At 44.4% G+C, this 12949-nt stretch overlaps 1 pseudogene; it reads right to left on the bottom strand.

Moving 5' to 3' along the window:
* Positions 1-12949, bottom strand: part of LOC106579054 (activating signal cointegrator 1 complex subunit 3-like) — a 111786-nt pseudogene that overhangs the window by 22094 nt on the left and 76743 nt on the right.

Below are 12949 nucleotides of genomic sequence, written 5' to 3'. Positions count from 1 at the left end.
TGGACAGAGGAAGATTGTATAAAAGTGTTAAGGACAGACAAATCTAAGTTTGAGGTGTTCAGATCACAAAGAAGAGCATTTGTGAGATGCAGAATAAATGAAAAGATGCTGGAGGAGTGCTTGACACCATCTGTCAAGCATGTGGTGGAGGCAATGTGATGGTCTGGGGGTGCTTTGGTGGTGGTAAAGTGGGAGAATCCTGAAGAAGGAAGGCTATCACTCCATTTTGCAAAGCCATGCCATACCCTGTGGACGACGCTTAATTGGAGCCAATTTCCTCCTACAACAGGACAATGACCCAAAGCACAGCTCCAAACTATGCAATAACTATTTAGGGAAGAAGCAGTCAGCTGGTATTCTGTCTATAATGGAGTGGCTAGCACAGTCACCGGATCTCAACCCTATTGAGCTGTTGTGGGAGCAGCTTGAACATATGGTATGTAAGTGACCATCAAGCCAATCCAACTTGTGGGAGGTGCTTCATGAAGCATGGGTTGAAATCTCTTCAGATTACCTCAACAAATTGACAACTAGAATGCCAAAGGTCTGCAAGGCTGTAATTGCTGCAAATGGAGGATTCTTTGACGAAAGCAAAGTTTGAAGGACACAATTATTTCAATTAAAAATCATTATTTATAAACTTGTCAAGTCTTGACTACATTTCCTATTAATTTTGTAACTCATTTCATGTATGTTTTCATGGAAAACAAGGGAATTTCTAAGTGACCCCAAACTTTTGAACGGTAGTAAAGGTCACATAGGATTGGAAAGAGAACAGTCTAGGATACATACCAATATCAGAAGCAATATAAATGAAATACTTGACTAGGGCTGAAACTGTGGACATATTTAAAAGAAATCTTAAAACATCTTTTGAGCTTTGCTTTTCCTCAGGCTTTTCCCCCTGTAAAGCACAGTGAGCTTTGCTTTTCCTCAGGCTTTTCCCCTGTAAAGCACAGTGAGCTTTGCTTTTCCTCAGGCTTTTCCCCCTGTAAAGCACAGTGAGCTTTGCTTTTCCTCAGGCTTTTCCCCCTGTAAAGCACAGTGAGCTTTGCTTTTCCTCAGGCTTTTCCCCTGTAAAGCACAGTGAGCTTTTCTTTTCCTCAGGCTTTTCCCCTGTAAAGCACAGTGAGCTTTGCTTTTCCTCAGGCTTTTCCCCCTGTAAAGCACAGTGAGCTTTGCTTTTCCTCAGGCTTTTCCCCTGTAAAGCACAGTGAGCTTTGCTTTTCCTCAGGCTTTTCCCCCTGTAAAGCACAGTGAGCTTTGCTTTTCCTCAGGCTTTTCCCCTGTAAAGCACAGTGAGCTTTGCTTTTCCTCAGGCTTTTCCCCTGTAAAGCACAGTGAGCTTTGCTTTTCCTCAGGCTTTTCCCCTGTAAAGCACAGTGAGCTTTGCTTTTCCTCAGGCTTTTCCCCTGTAAAGCACAGTGAGCTTTGCTTTTCCTCAGGCTTTTCCCCCTGTAAAGCACAGTGAGCTTTGCTTTTCCTCAGGCTTTTCCCCTGTAAAGCACATTGCATTCCATGTCTGAAATGTGCTGCATAAATAAAGCTTGATATTGTTTTATTTGATGCACCTGGCCTCTCTGTTGTCTATCAGCTATTCCTCCATCTTGTGGATTTATATTGAAAAGTGGTGAAGATTTTTTTATGAGTGGTATGATTGCTAGTTAACTTATTGCAGATCTGGACAAATGATCCCATTATCACCTTCTTGACCTTTGTGCTGTTGACTTTGCCCAATAATGTTTTTGTGCTGCTACCATGTTGTGTTGCTACCGTGTTGTTGTCATGTTGTGTTGCTACCATGCTGTGTTGTCATGTTTTGCTGTTATGTTGTTGTCTTAGGTCTCTCTTTATGTAGTGTTGTGTCTCTCTTGTTGTGATGTGTGTTTTGTCCTATATTTAGATTGTACTTATTATTTTTTCAATCCCAGACCCCCGGCCCCGCAGGAGGCCTTTTGCCTTTTGGTAGGCCGTCATTGTCAATAAGAATTGTTCTTAACTGACTTGCCTAGTTAACCTGTTAGGGCTAGGGGGCAGTATTTACACGGCCGGATAAAAAACGTAGCCGATTTAATCTGGTTACTACTCCTGCCCAGTAACTAGAATATGCATATAATTATTGCCTTTGGATAGAAAACACCCTAAAGTTTCTAAAACTGTTTGAATGGTGTCTGTGAGTATAACAGAACTCATATGGCAGGCAAAAACCTGAGAAGATTTCATGCAGGAAGTGGCCTGTCTGACAAGGTGTTGTTGTTCTTGCCTCTGTTTATTGAAGAGTCAGGATCTTAGCTGTAACGGGACACTTCCTACGGCTCCAATAGGCTCTCAGAGCCCGGGAAAAAGCTGAACGATATCGAGGCAGCCCCAGGCTGAAACACATAATCGCCTTTGCCAAGTGGCCGATCAGAGGACAAAGGAATTAGGCGCGTGCCCGAGTCGACCCCATGCTGTATTTTCTTTCGGCTGTTTACCTAATTGCAGATTCCCGGGTCGGAATATTATCGCTTTTTTTACGAGAAAAATGGCATAAAAATTGATTTTAAACAGCGGTTAACATGCTTCGAAGTACGGTAATGAAATATTTAGAAATCTTATGTCACGAAATGCGCCGTGCGCGTGACCCTTATTTACCATTCGGATAGTGTCCTGAACGCACGAACAAAACGCCGCTGTTGGAACATAACTATGGATTATTTTGGACCAAACCAACATTTGTTATTGAAGTAGAAGTCCTGGGAGTGCATTCTGACGAAGAACAGGAAAGGTAATCAAACTTTTGTAATAGTAAATCTGATTTTGGTGAAGGCTAAACTTGCTGGGTGTCTAAATAGCTAGCCCTGTGATGCCGGGCTATCTACTTAGAATATTGCAAAATGTGCTTTCACCGAAAAGCTATGTTAAAATCGGACATATCGAGTGCATAGAGGAGTTCTGTATCTATAATTCTTAAAATAATTGTTATGCTTTTTGTGAACGTTTATCGTGAGTAATTTAGTAAATTGTTAGTGAATTCGCCGGAAGTATGCTAGTTCTGAACGTCACATGCTAATGTAAAAAGCTGGTTTTTGATATAAATATGAACTTGATTGAACAAAACATGCATGTATTGTATAACATAATGTCCTAGGTGTGTCATCTGATGAAGATCATCAAAGGTTAGTGCTGCATTTAGCTGTCTTCTGGGTTTTTGTGACATTATATGCTAGCTTGAAAAATGGGTGTCTGATTATTTCTCGCTGGGTACTCTGCTGACATAATCTAATGTTTTGCTTTCGTTGTAAAGCCTTTTTGAAATCGGACAGTGTGGTTAGATTAACGAGAGTCTTGTCTTTAAATAGCTGTAAAATAGTCATATGTTTGAGAAATTGAAGTAATAGCATTTCTAAGGTATTTGAAAATCGCGCCACAGGATTCAACTGGCTGTTACGTAGGTGGGACGATTTGGTGCCACCTAGCCCAGAGAGGTTAAAGAAAGGTTAAATAAAATACAATAAAATCACTATTGTCACTATGGATAGAGGGCAGGATAGACAGTAGACTGGTAGACTATTTACCGGTGGTATAGTAAGCACGTGGAAAAGCACAGTGCATAAGGGAAGTACCAAAACACCTTGATAGGAGAGGCGCATACAAGCAGATGAGGAAATGCGGCTATATGGATATATTACATAGTGAAATGGCAAATGTAAATCAGTGGCGGAAAAAACACACTACCATCCCCTGTGCCCAATAAAAAAAAACACACAACCCTCCCCAAAGTAACAAAAAAAGTTAGACAATACATTTCAAACTGTCCTCCAGGTAGTTAGTTACCAGATGTGATCCCCCTGGAAGAGTACAATAACAGAAGATGTTCTGACCAGGCAATTAAAAAATACCTGAGTCAATTATCCATGAGAGCAACAGAGAAAGAGTAGGCCCATTTAACCTTTCACCTCTCAGCAATTATGAAATTCTCCCAGATCGATGATGGAGAGATAAACAGGAGAGATAAACCAGACCTACAGAACAACTACAAACTACTGTAACTACAGGAGAGATAAAGCACACCTACAGAACAACTACAACCTACTGTAACTACAGGAGAGATAAATCACACCTACAGAACAACCACAACCTACTGTAACTACAGGAGAGATAACCCACACCTACAGAACAACTACAACCTACTGTAACTACAGGAGAGATAAACCACACCTACAGAACAACCACAACCTACTGTAACTACAGGAGAGATAAACCACACCTACAGAACAACTACAACCTACTGTAACTACAGGAGAGATAAAGCACACCTACAGAACAACTACAACCTACTGTAACTACAGGAGAGATAAATCACACCTACAGAACAACCACAACCTACTGTAACTACAGGAGAGATAAACCACACCTACAGAACAACTACAACCTACTGTAACTACAGGACAGATAAACCACACCTACAGAACAACTACAACCTACTGTAACTACAGGAGAGATAAACCACACCTAGAGAACAACTACAACCTACTGTAACTACAGGAGAGATAAACCACACCTACAGAACAACTACAACCTACTGTAACTACAGGAGAGATAAACCACACCTACAGAACAACCACAACCTACTGTAACTACAGGAGAGATAAACCACACCTACAGAACTACTACAACCTACTGTAACTACAGGAGAGATAAACCACACCTACAGAACAACTACAACCTACTGTAACTACAGGAGAGATAAACCACACCTACAGAACAACTACAACCTTCTGTAACTACAGGAGAGATAAACCACACCTACAGAACAACTACAACCTACTGTAACTACAGGAGAGATAAACCACACCTACAGAACAACTACAACCTACTGTAACTACAGGAGAGATAAACCACACCTACAGAACAACTACAACCTACTGTAACTACAGGAGAGATAAACCACACCTACAGAACAACTACAACCTACTGTAACTACAGGAGAGATAAACCACACCTACAGAACAACTACAACCTACTGTAACTACAGGAGAGATAAACCACACCTACAGAACAACTACAACCTACTGTAACTACAGGAGAGATAAACCACACCTACAGAACAACCACAACCTACTGTAACTACAGGAGAGATAAACCACACCTACAGAACTACAACCTACTGTAACTACAGGAGAGATAAACCACACCTACAGAACAACTACAACCTACTGTAACTACAGGAGAGATAAACCACACCTACAGAACAACTACAACCTACTGTAACTACAGGAGAGATAAACCACACCTACAGAACAACTACAACCTACTGTAACTACAGGAGAGATAAACCACACCTACAGAACAACTACAACCTACTGTAACTACAGGAGAGATAAACCAGACCTACAGAACAACTACAACCTACTGTAACTACAGGAGAGATAAACCACACCTACAGAACAACTACAGCCTACTGTAACTACAGGAGAGATAAACCACACCTACAGAACAACCACAACCTACTGTAACTACAGGAGAGATAAACCACACCTAGAGAACAACTACAACCTACTGTAACTACAGGAGAGATAAACCACACCTACAGAACAACTACAGCCTACTGTAACTACAGGAGAGATAAACCACACCTACAGAACAACCACAACCTACTGTAACTACAGGAGAGATAAACCACACCTACAGAACAACCACAACCTACTGTAACTACAGGAGAGATAAACCACACCTACAGAACAACTACAACCTACTGTAACTACAGGAGAGATAAACCACACCTACAGAACAACTACAACCTACTGTAACTACAGGAGAGATAAACCACACCTACAGAACAACTACAAACTACTGTAACTACAGGAGAGATAAACCACACCTACAGAACAACTACAACCTACTGTAACTACAGGAGAGATAAATCACACCTACAGAACAACTACAACCTACTGTAACTACAGGAGAGATAAACCACACCTACAGAACAACCACAACCTACTGTAACTACAGGAGAGATAAACCACACCTACAGAACAACTACAACCTACTGTAACTACAGGAGAGATAAACCACACCTACAGAACAACTACAACCTACTGTAACTACAGGAGAGATAAATCACACCTACAGAACAACTACAACCTACTGTAACTACAGGAGAGATAAACCACACCTACACATTCAGGTGAAAACACATGGATGTACTGGACTTTCTAACTCACTACCATGATGGAGTAGTGATGGAGTAGTCCACGTAGCGTCTGGTCTTCCCATCGTAGTACTCAGTACCTTGACCAGATGACAATGACCAGACAATGGCAATGACCAGATGGGCAGGGAAGTTGACACCCCAGGTCAGAGTACTGGTGACAGAGAGAGATTAGAGTGTCATACCTGTCATGGATTTAACAAAGTAAAGCAGAAACACCTTCAGTGTCATATCTGCAACATTGTTGTATATACCTGTAACTATTCAATACATATACACCTGTAACTATTCAATATGTATATACCTGTAACTATTCAATATGTATATACCTGTAACTATTCAATATGTATATACCTGTAACTATTCAATACATATACACCTGTAACTATTCAATATGTATATACCTGTAACTATTCAATATGTATATACCTGTAACTATTCAATATGTATATACCTGTAACTATTCAATATGTATATACCTGTAACTATTCAATACATATACACCTGTAACTATTCAATATGTATATACCTGTAACTATTCAATATGTATATACCTGTAACTATTCAATATGTATACACCTGTAACTATTCAATGTGTATACACCTGTAACTATTCAATGTGTATATACCTGTAACTATTCAATGTGTATACACCTGTAACTATTCAATGTGTATACACCTGTAACTATTCAATATGTATATACCTGTAACTATTCAATATGTATACACCTGTAGGAGGATCCTCAGTGTGTCATACCTGTGTGAGAGTCTTCTGTCTGTGTGTCACTGTCCTATCAGGTCCTACCTGGACATATCAGGGTCCTACCTGGGTCCAACCTGGACCTATCAAGGTACTACCTGGGTCCCACCTGGACCTATCAAGGTACTACCTGGATTCCACCTAGACCTATCAAGGTCCTACCTAGACCTATCAAGGTCCTGTCAGGGTCCTACCAGGTTTAATCTGGACCTGTCAGGGTCCTACCAGGTTCTACCTGGACCTGTCAGGGTCCTACCTGGGTCTGGATTACTGCAACTCGCTGTTGGCTGGGCTCCCTGCCTGTGCCATTAAACCCCTACAACTCATCCAGAAAGCCGCAGCCCGTCTGGTGTTCAACCTTCCCAAGTTCTCTCACGTCACCCCGCTCCTCCGCTCTCTCCACTGGCTTCCAGTTGAAGCTCGCATCCGCTACAAGACCATGGTGCTTGCCTACGGAGCTGTGAGGGGAACGGCACCTCCGTACCTTCAGGCTCTGATCAGGCCCTACACCCAAACAAGGGCACTGCGTTCATCCACCTCTGGCCTCACCTCGCCTCCCTACCTCTGAGGAAGCACAGTTCCCGCTCAGCCCAGTCAAAACTGTTCGCTGCTCTGGCACCCCAATGGTGGAATAAGCTCCCTCACGACGCCAGGACAGCGGAGTCAATCACCACCTTCCGGAGACACCTGAAACCCCACCTCTTTAAGGAATACCTAGGATAGGATAAAGTAATCCTTCTAACCCCCCCCACCCCCCGTACCTGGGTCCCACCTGTACCTGTCAGGGTCCTACCTGGTCATACTTGGACCTGTCAGGGTCCTACCTGGGTCCCAGCTGGACCTGTCAGGGTCCTACCTGGTTCTACCTGGACCTATCAGGGTCCTACCTGGGTCCCACCTGGACCTGTCAGGGTCCTACCAGGTTCTACCTGGACCTGTCAAGGTCCCACCTGGGTCCCACCTGGACCTGTCCGGGTTCTACCTGGTCCTACTTGGACCTGTCAGGGTCCTACCATGTTCTACCTGGATCTGTCAGGGTCCTACCAGGTTCTACCTGGATCTGTCAGGGTCCTACCAGGTTCTACCTGGATCTGTTAGGGTCCTACCAGGTTCTACCTGGACCTGTAAGGGTCCTACCTGCATCTACCTGGATCTGTCAGGGTCCTACCTGGGTCCCAGCTGGACCTGTCAGGGTTCTACCTGGTCCTACTTGGACCTGTCAGGGTCCTACCAGGTTCTACCTGGACCTGTCAGGGTCCTACCAGGTTCTACCTGGCTCTGTCAGGGTCCTACCTGGTTCTACCTGGACCTGTCAGGGTCCCACCTGGGTCCCACCTGGACCTGTCCAGGTTCTACCTGGTCCTACTTGGACCTGTCAGGGTCCTACCAAGTTCTACCTGGATCTGTCAGGGTCCTACCAGGTTCTACCTGGATCTGTCAGGGTCCTACCAGGTTCTACCTGGATCTGTTAGGGTCCTACCAGGTTCTACCTGGACCTGTAAGGGTCCTACCTGCATCTACCTGGATCTGTCAGGGTCCTACCTAGTTCTACCTGGACTTATCAGGGTCCTACCTGGGTCTACTAGGACCTATCAAGGTCCTACCTAGTTCTACCTGGACTTATCAGGGTCCTACCTGGGTCTACTAGGACCTATCAGGGTCCTATCTGGTTCTACCTGGACATATCAGGGTCCTACCTGGTTCTACTAGGACCTATCAGGGTCCTACATGGTTCTACCTGGACCTGTCAGGGTCCTACATGGTCCTACGTGGACCTGTCAGGGTCCTACCAGGTTCTACCTGGACCTGTCAGGGTCCTACCTGGTTCTACCTGGACTTGTCAGGGTCTTACCAGGTTCTACCTGGACCTGTCAGGGTCCTACCAGGTTCTACCTGGACCTGTCAGGGTCCTACCAGGTTCTACCTGGACCTGTAAGGGTCCTACCTGCATAACCTGGATCTGTCAGGGTCCTACCTGGTTCTGCATGGACTTCTCAGGGTCCTACCTGGGTCTACTAGGACCTATCAGGGTCCTACCATGTTCTACCTGGACCTGTCAGGGTCCTACCTGGTTCTACCTGGACCTGTCAGGGTCCTACCTGGTTCTACCTGGACCTGTCAGGGTCCTACCTGGTTCTACCTGGACCTATCAGGGTCCTACCTGGTTCTACCTGGACCTATCAGGATCCTACATGGTTCTACCTGGACCTATCAGGTTCCTACATGGTTCTACCTGGACCTATCAGGGTCCTACCTGGACCTATCAGGGTCCTACCTGGTTCTACTAGGACCTATCAGGATCCTACATGGTTCTACCTGGACCTATCAGGTTCCTACATGGTTCTACCTGGACCTATCAGGGTCCTACCTGGACCTATCAGGGTCCTACCTGGTTCTACTAGGACCTATCAGGATCCTACATGGTTCTACCTGGACCTATCAGGTTCCTACATTGTTCTACCTGTACCTATCAGGGTCCTACCTGGATATTGCAGTTGACAAACAATTCCTCCACAGTCTTCCTGTCTCTCTTGTGTAGTCCAGCGTGATGCATGCCGATACCAAACGCCAACGTCAGCTTCAGGTTGGACTCCCTCACCGTGGCGATGATGTCTGTCATCTGGGTAACATTAACTAATCACAGCATGAGACTTCACCTCATCAACCCACGACAGCACAAGACCTTATCTTCTCGACCAATAGAGATACAGTAAACCAGTAGACAGTGTAGGACTAGAAGACACATCCATGACGAAGAAGACACTGTTGGACATGAGCAGGGAGGGGGGCTACGGAAGGAGTGGAGAAAAGGGAGGTGGAGAAAAAAACTGAAAACAACATGTGGGACAGAGCAAGCAAAACATTTGAGAGGGTTTTACAGGGAGAGTTACAGGGAGGACGAGGGGTACATGTTCACAGAGGAAGGAAGGCGGGAGAAGAGCTAACTGCAGCAGAGGAAGTAATAGAGAGATCATAAGGCTAACTCGGGCAGAGAGGAGACGGAGGGCGGGAGAAGAGCTAACTGCAGCAGAGGAAGTAATAGAGAGATCATAAGGCTAACTCGGGCAGAGAGGAGACGGAGGGCGGGAGAAGAGCTAACTGCAGCAGAGGAAGTAATAAAGAGATCATAAGGCTAACTCGGGCAGAGAGGAGACGGAGGGCGGGAGAAGAGCTAACTGCAGCAGAGGAAGTAATAGAGAGATCATAAGGCTAACTCGTGCAGAGAGGAGACGGAGGGCGGGAGAAGAGCTAACTGCAGCAGAGGAAGTAATAGAGAGATCATAAGGCTAACTCGGGCAGAGAGGAGACGGAGGGCGGGAGAAGAGCTAACTGCAGCAGAGGAAGTAATAGAGAGATCATAAGGCTAACTCGGGCAGAGAGGAGACGGAGGGCGGGAGAAGAGCTAACTGCAGCAGAGGAAGTAATAGAGAGATCATAAGGCTAACTCGGGCAGAGAGGAGACGGAGGGCGGGAGAAGAGCTAACTGCAGCAGAGGAAGTAATAGAGAGATCATAAGGCTAACTCGTGCAGAGAGGAGAGGGAGGGCGGGAGAAGAGCTAACTGCAGCAGAGGAAGTAATAGAGAGATCATAAGGCTAACTCGGGCAGAGAGGAGACGGAGGGCGGGAGAAGAGCTAACTGCAGCAGAGGAAGTAATAGAGAGATCATAAGGCTAACTCGGGCAGAGAGGAGACGGAGGGCGGGAGAAGAGCTAACTGCAGCAGAGGAAGTAATAGAGAGATCATAAGGCTAACTCGGGCAGAGAGGAGACGGAGGGCGGGAGAAGAGCTAACTGCAGCAGAGGAAGTAATAGAGAGATCATAAGGCTAACTCGGGCAGAGAGGAGAGGGAGGGCGGGATGGAGGGACCCCCACGGAGACTGAGGCAGCTAGCGCCAGCCGCCTGTCACTCAAACCACAGGGACTCCAGCAGCTACACGGCCAGTACAGAAACACAGCAGGGAGCAGCATATATCACTGGAACACACACACACTGCAGGGCCAGTTCAACACACCCAGGGCTAAAAATACACATACAGTAAATGTCAGGTTCTCACAAGGTAACTGTTCCTAGGCCAATCTAGAAAAAAGAAACGCACACCTTTAAAGGCGAGGTGCTGGCTAGCGGAGTAGAACACTAGAAAATAAAGGAAAGCCGCACACTCTAAGAGCTCAGATGCAAAAATGTAATAACCAACGTTTCGACAGCGAAGCTGTCTTCATCAGGGTATCATCACACACTGCGAGATGAGTCATTTAAATAGTGTCAAGAGACACACAGGTGTTTGTAATCATGGCCAAGTATGGCCTAATATCATTGGTTAACTCAAATATTTAAAAAAATGGCATACAAAGAACATACAAAAAGACAAACAAATGGATAGCATACGATCATAGCATTTGTAGTCTAAAATGTATCTAACAAACAATTACAATGGCAAAATCACAATTATCACAAGAATGGCTTCAGATCAAAGTCTATGTTGAGACCGAAGGGAGCAAGGGTCTTTAAATTAAAGATCCAGGCAGCTTCTCGTTTTAACAATAAATTATCAAGGTCACCCCCTCTCCTCGGGAGGGTGACATGTTCGATACCAATATAACGCAGAGACGAAATCGGATGGTTTGCTTCCAAAAAGTGGGCCGCAACTGGGTAAGTTAAGTTTTTGCACCTAATGGTGCTACGATGCTCTGAGATACGTACTTTTAATTCACGCTTTGTTTTACCCACATCATTTTTACCACAAGGACAAGTTATAAGATAAATAACTGCCTTAGTGGAACACGTAATAACACCTTTGATTGGGATCGATTTCCCTGTTTGTGGGTGTTTGAAGGATCTACATTTATAAGTGCCATTACACTTGTAATTTCCATCCAGTAGGGGCGCAAATAGACGTTGTTCAGGAATATCTTGGGGTGGTAAATCAGAGTGTACCAATTGGTCTCTGAGATTTCTGCCCCGCGAGAATACGACCAAGGGAAGATCAGAAAACACATTAACGAGACTATCATCATATTTCAGAATGTGCCAATGTTTGTGAACGATTCCTTTAATTTGTTCAGAGCACTTTGAATAGCGGGTAGTGAGAATGCAAGAATGCGTCTTTTTGCGAGACTGACCTTGAAAAAGGTCATGTCTCGTTTTGTTTTGAATTTTCTCAATGGCAATATTAATCTGATCATTGTTGTACCCCCTCTCCTTGAACTTATCCTGAGTCTCAGCCATATTTCTGTCGAAATCTGATTGTTTAATACAAATTCTTGTGATTCGACAGAATTGGCTGTAGGGCAAACCATTTTTCAAGGGAAGTGGGTGACAACTATCAGCCCTCAACAAACTGTTACGATCAGTAGGTTTCCTGTAAAGATCAGTGTATAGAACATTATCTTCACACAAGATCAGAAGATCAAGAAAACTGATTTGACGTGTATCAGATTGCATAGTAAATCTCAAATGTTCAGAACAGGAGTTAAGAAAAGCATAAAACGCCTGGAGCAGTTCTGCATCACCCCTCCATAGAACAAAAATATCGTCAATATACCGTTTCCAAATAATGATGTTAGGCAAGAAAACATTTTTGAGAGGGTTGAAAATGGATTGTTTCTCCATGTAACCCACATAGAAATTAGCATAGTTGGGAGCCATGGGGGATCCCATAGCAGTACCCTTCGTCTGAATAAAGAAATCATTTAGAAACATGAAATAGTTGTGTGAGTACTATTTCAGCCAATGTTACAATGCAGGCACTGGAAGGTAGCTCAACTGTTCCTAGGCCGTCATTGAAAATAAGAATTTGTTCTTAACTGACTTGCCTTTTTAAATAGAGGTTAAATAAAATAAAACAATATATACAGTATTAAGGACTAGTGTGTGTGTGTGTGTGTGTGTGTGTGTGTGTGTGTGTGTATTTTACGAGTTGGGGTTTGAAGTCAGTCTGAGCTCTATATTTCGCGCTCAGAACACAGGCTTGGTGTGAAAGGCGAGCAGCCCCAT

The sequence above is a fragment of the Salmo salar genome, chromosome ssa02 (genome assembly GCF_905237065.1).
Source record: "Salmo salar chromosome ssa02, Ssal_v3.1, whole genome shotgun sequence".
NCBI classification, from domain to species: Eukaryota; Metazoa; Chordata; class Actinopteri; order Salmoniformes; family Salmonidae; genus Salmo; species Salmo salar.
Note: the sequence above shows the minus strand (reverse complement) of the source record. Positions and strands in the feature narration are given on the sequence as shown.